Source organism: Protomyctophum parallelum, assembly GCF_964188405.1.
Source record: "Protomyctophum parallelum genome assembly, chromosome: 9".
Classification (NCBI taxonomy): Eukaryota; Metazoa; Chordata; class Actinopteri; order Myctophiformes; family Myctophidae; genus Protomyctophum; species Protomyctophum parallelum.
This window is the reverse complement of record NC_139706.1, coordinates 3,866,202-3,872,296: the sequence shown is the minus strand read 5'-3', so window position 1 is coordinate 3,872,296 and position 6,095 is coordinate 3,866,202.

Sequence of the window (6,095 nt, the reverse complement as noted above, 5' to 3'; positions counted from 1 at the left end):
TGATGCCAACACCAAAATGGGTGCGTTTTCAATAGCTAAAGCATAACATGATGCCAACACCAAAATGGGTGCGTTTTCAATAGCTAAAGCATAACATGATGCTGACACCAAAATGGGTGCGTTTTCAATAGCTAAAGCATAACATGATGCCAACACCAAAATGGGTGCGTTTTCAATAGCTAAAGCACGACATGATGCTGACACCAAAATGGGTGCGTTTTCAATAGCTAAAGCATAACATGATGCCAACACCAAAATGGGTGCGTTTTCAATAGCTAAAGCACGACATGATGCCAACACCAAAATGGGTGCGTTTTCAATAGCTAAAGCATAACATGATGCCAACACCAAAATGGGTGCGTTTTCAATAGCTAAAGCACGACATGATGCCAACACCAAAATGGGTGCGTTTTCAATAGCTAAAGCACGACATGATGCTGACACCAAAATGGGTGCGTTTTCAATAGCTAAAGCATAACATGATGCCAACACCAAAATGGGTGCGTTTTCAATAGCTAAAGCACGACATGATGCCAACACCAAAATGGGTGCGTTTTCAATAGCTAAAGCATAACATGATGCCAACACCAAAATGGGTGCGTTTTCAATAGCTAAAGCACGACATGATGCCAACACCAAAATGGGTGCGTTTTCAATAGCTAAAGCATAACATGATGCCAACACCAAAATGGGTGCGTTTTCAATAGCTAAAGCATAACAAAAGGGGTTCCCCATTGGGCGGGAACCCCTTTTGGTGTTTCAAACTTTAGCTGTTGAGAAATAGCAGACCTACAAGCTCGTAGCGCGCCACTCGGTGGCGCGCTACGAGCTTGTAGCTCTGCTATTTTTCAACAGCTAAAGCATAACATGATGCCAACATCAAAATGGGTGCCCGTTCAGAATGGGTTAACCCATTCTGACCTGAGATCAGATTCTAAAAATGTCTATTACATCCTGACAGTTTCATTATTAACCCATTCTGACATGAGATCAGATTCTAAAAATGTCTATTACATCCTGACAGTTTCATTATTAACCCATTCTGAAATGAGATCAGATTCTAAAAATGTCTATTACATCCTGACAGTTTCATTATTAACCCATTCTGACCTGAGATCAGATTCTAAGAGTGTCTTTGATTTTTCAAAAAATAGCAGACCTACAAGCTCGTATCGCGCCACTCGGTGGCGCGATATGAGCTTGTAGATCTGCTATTTTTCAATAGCTAAAGCATGACATGATGCCAACACCAAAAGGGGTTCCCGTTCAGAATGGGTTAATCCTGGGTTAATACAAGCTCATAGCGCGCCACTCGGTGGCGCGCTATGAGCTTGTAGATCTACTATTTTTCAATAGCTAAAGCATGACATGATGCCAACACCAAAAGGGGTTCCCGTTCAGAATGGGTTAATCCTGGGTTAATACAAGCTCATAGCGCGCCACTCGGTGGCGCGCTATGAGCTTGTAGATCTACTATTTTTCAATAGCTAAACACACGTGTACTTCAGAGCTGTGAATCTGTATTATGCTCCTTCAGCCATAATATATGTCATTAAATTCAAGCCAATTGATACTTTGTTGTACAACAGTGTTACCTGCTGCTATTTTCAGCATACTGTAAATTAGGATTGACTTTGGATTGGTTTTAAAGCTTCTCCCAAAGTGGACCTTTTCTTTGCTGTGGTTAATAGAGGTTGTATTGTGTGCAAAAGAGGTGTCACTGCAAGTAGCCTACTTTTTTATGGTATAAATTTGGTCACACATGAACCAATAGGGACGCGAAGCATTCAGCACTTTGACCAGAGTTGTCATTTTAGAACGGTGATTACCAATATGACGACTACAGTATTGATTTTAGAACGGTGATTACCAATATGACGACTACAGTATTGATTTTAGAACGGTGATTACCAATATGACGACTACAGTATTGATTTTAGAACGGTGATTACCAATATGACGACTACAGTATTGATTTTAGAACGGTGATTACCAATATGACGACTACAGTATTGATTTTAGAACGGTGATTACCAATATGACGACTACAGCAGTGGTTCCCAAACATTTTCATGTCAAGGACCCCCAAATTGACACTAATTAGCCCGCGGACCCCTATTTGAAAATATATGCAAGGGCCCCCGGTTTGACCTGAATTAGGCTACGTTCCCTATTTAACCCATTCTGACCTGAGATCAGATTCATACGTGGTTTCCGCCGGACAAACACTGGGTCTGATTAACCCATTCTGACCTGAGATCAGATTCTAAAAATGTCAGTCGCTCTTCGATTTTTCAAAAAATAGCAGACCTACAAGCTCGTATCGCGCCACTCGGTGGCGCGATACGAGCTTGTAGATCTGCTATTTTTAAATAGCTAAAGCATAACATGATGCTGACACCAAAATGGGTGCCCGGTCAGAATGGGTTAATGTCATTTATATCTCTGGGACCCCATGTATATTGTAAAATCAAAGTTAATTTAACTCTGAAGGTTATTACACACTGGCGAATTAGCGACGTGATGCGAATAAATCGCGTCGCTAATTCGCCAGTGTGTAATGGCCTTGAGAGTGTACAAATGGAACCAAATTGACCCAATTTGTACACTCTGAGTTACAGACCCTGCATAAGGGTTCCATTTATTTCCTAACTATCATTTAGCTGGGGACCCCCTGGAACTCCCTCGAGGACCCCTAGTGGCCCCCGGACCCCACTTTGGGAACCACTGTACTACAGTATTCATTTTAGAACGAATACTACTACTACAGCATTCTTAAACTCAAGTGAATGTTCACAATGAACACAGTAGTCCTTAAAATTGATAGAATGTAGTTTTTAGTGCTATACATTGTGTATTTCCAAGTAATTTGTGCAATAATGTGGGAATTGTGTGTACTCTCTGTTTTCCTGCAGTTCTGACTGTTAATATTTAGACGTATTGTTGATGATTTTTACACTGGAAACTGTTTTCTCTTCAATTGTGTAACCATAGATAGTTTTTAGGATAGTTTTTAACTGGCTCACACACTGTTAAACCAGACTGTTTGTGAAGAACTGAGGTGACAACTAAATGCAGTGGAATTTAGCTGGCGGCGTGGAATCTTAATTCAAGTCAAATTAACCACTTGAACCCTATCAAGTGTAGGGGGCGAATGTTCATCGCAAATAGTCGATGTACAAGCTCACAACGTGTCGCGTTGCAGCATGTAATGTGCTTGACCTTGAACCTGAACTTGACCCAGTATAGACCCTGGGGAACTCTGGTCAAAGCATTTAACCACTATGTGTTGATATGGGTGAGCGGAGGCCCTCAGGGCTCTGTACTAGTGTATTTTCAGTTTAGTGTTATTGTGGGGATGAGTAATGAGTAAAAAGTGATTCTTCCGGGTTTTGTAACACAGTGGTTCCCAAACTTTTTCATGTCAAGGACCCCCAAATTGACAGACACAAATTAACCACCCATTTGAAAAGAATAACTATCATTTAGCTGGGGACCCCCTGAAACTCCCTCAAGGACCCCTAGGGGTCCCCAGACCCCACTTTGGGAACCACTGTTGTGCAGTATCAGTATGTAACAATAGTTTGCCACAGGTGTGAAAGTGTCACCTCAGATCTTCAGCCTGTTTTGCACTCTTATCTTAACAAAGCCAAGGAGGACTACTAGAAGGATGAGGGAAACACTTAAAGCCATTTGCTGTCGTTTGGTAATACTTATTTATAATTATCCTAATGACCAGGTTTATGTTACCATTGTCATGGCTGTTGTTGTTGGTTTATGTACATTTTCAGATCATTGTGTGTGTGTGTGTGTGTGTGTGTGTGTGTGTGTGTGTGTGTGTGTGTGTGTGTGTGTGTGTGTGTGTGTGTGTGTGTGTGTGTGTGTGTGTGTGTGTGTGTGTGTGTGTGTGTATAAAGCCAAGAAAAATAAAGCAGTGCCCCCGAGTGGTCAGTAGTTAGAATTGGTCACAGGTGCCAGAGATAAACAGGGTTAGGCCACGGGAGGCTCAGTAAACTGCAATAAGACTACACATAAATAACCATATGCAATAACCAGCCAAATGCATTACAATGGATTTATTCATGCATTTTTATATGTAATCAAAATCCATTAAATAGTAAATAATCTTGTTTTTTCTTCTTCTATACAAATACTTATTTACAACACTCAGACGCAGGCACATGCACACAGCCCCACACGTAGTGCACACGCATGCACGCACGCATACACAGTAGACACACACACACACACACACACAATCAGTAGGTCATCATCGTGTTATTTTCCAAAGATTATAGAATGTTTGTTCACTTGAGATTAACATTAACTGATGAATGTACTTGTAATTAGTTTTTCTATAGAGGTATAAAATGTATCAACAAAATGTATCTTAACGAAACCAGCAAGGAGTATATTAGCCGTCAGGGGACTAAGGCCTGACTCTGTAAAGGTGTGAGTCAGGCCTTAGTGGGCTATGGGGACATTACAACCAAACAGGAACAAAAGGGTAAAAGGTAAACAAAACACAACATTTATAATATTCTTGGCCAACCAGAGTGCTGTATTTTGTGCCTGCTGTATTCTTCTATGCTACCTGTTCATCAATAAACATAACATGTACTGAACAACTCTCATCTTTCTCTCTCTCTCTCTCGAAAATGTCAAAGGTCAAAATATTGAAAAGTTGTGAAAATGGTTTGGCCATTTGAAATGTTGGCCCTTTGAACCCTAGCCTCCAGTAATCTCTGACGGGTGGAAACCTCTCAAAACTGTTACTTTTCAGGATTCAAATTAAAAAATATGAAAAGATAAGTCTGCTATTACTTTTGATACTTTTGTGTGGATATAAGACTAAAACTAGGCCAAACTAAAAGAACCAAGCTGAACTCCCTGACTAAACAAAAACAATGGGCCAAAAAGGGGGAACAAAATAAATGGCGGCCCTATCAAGCTTCCCTTTTCTGAAAGAATACACACAAGAGAAAGCTTTGGAATACTCCAGTATGATAGTTAAGTTTCCTACAACCAAAGCTTTCCCCACATTAATACAAATATCTGAAAAGACCCTAGTATAGAACCCACATACAATAGTGCTTCAGCATTTTCATAATAAAAGGCACAATAATCTGCCTTTCTTGTCCCCAGAATGACAGTATGCAAAGCTCTGTGTGTCTGACAGTGCCTATGGGCTGGCGTAGCCAGACAACTATTTCACAATCTCCGGATGCTATGTGCCGAGAAAAGGCAGAGAAAGGGAAGCTGTCATCTGTTTGTCATATGTTTTTTAATATCTTTAAATTGTATTTGTAAAAGCTTTCATTTCTGACAAGCAGCGAGCAGGCTTTGGTTATTGTGATCTACATTAGGAGAGCATAGAAGGGGAGTCCCGCACACTGGCCCTCATTTATCAACACGGCGCACGAGCATAAGCCGGAAACAGCTCAACTTTCGGCATTTATCATTCCAGCGTCACGTGACTTTGAACTTGGGCGTATCGTCGCGTATGCCACGCCAAATATCACGTCAGGTTGGGAGCTATCGTAGGTTTTGTTCTACACCAGATTTTCTGTCGTAGACAAGCGGAGGAGGAGGAGGAGATGCAGCTAGGATTGCAAAACAGCAGCGTGTGCGGCTGTCACGGGCTGTGCGCATCCAAACTCATTCCACCAATGACATGTGAGCTATTTATTTTTCACGATTAAAAAGAAAATAGCAGACCTACACAAGCTCGTATCGTGGCACTCGTTGCCGCGCTATGAGCTTGTAGATCTGCTATTTTTTCAATAGGGGTTCCCGTCCAGAATGGGTTCTGCATACAAATCCCATTATTCCCATTATTTTTGCTCTTCCAGTTTTCTTGTGCATTACTCTGACGACACACCTGTCCATTTTAGTAGGTGTGCAAAAGGAAGTGTGTGTGTGTGACTGAGTGTGTGTGTGTGTGTGTGTGTGTGGGGGCTTACTTCCGATTTAAAGTTTAAGCATGACCCAGTATAGACCCTGGGGAACTCTATATGTGTATTATATGTCAAATCTTAATTTCCATTTCCCAGGCCTTTTTCACACCATAATGTAGTGTCCGAGCACTGCGGCGT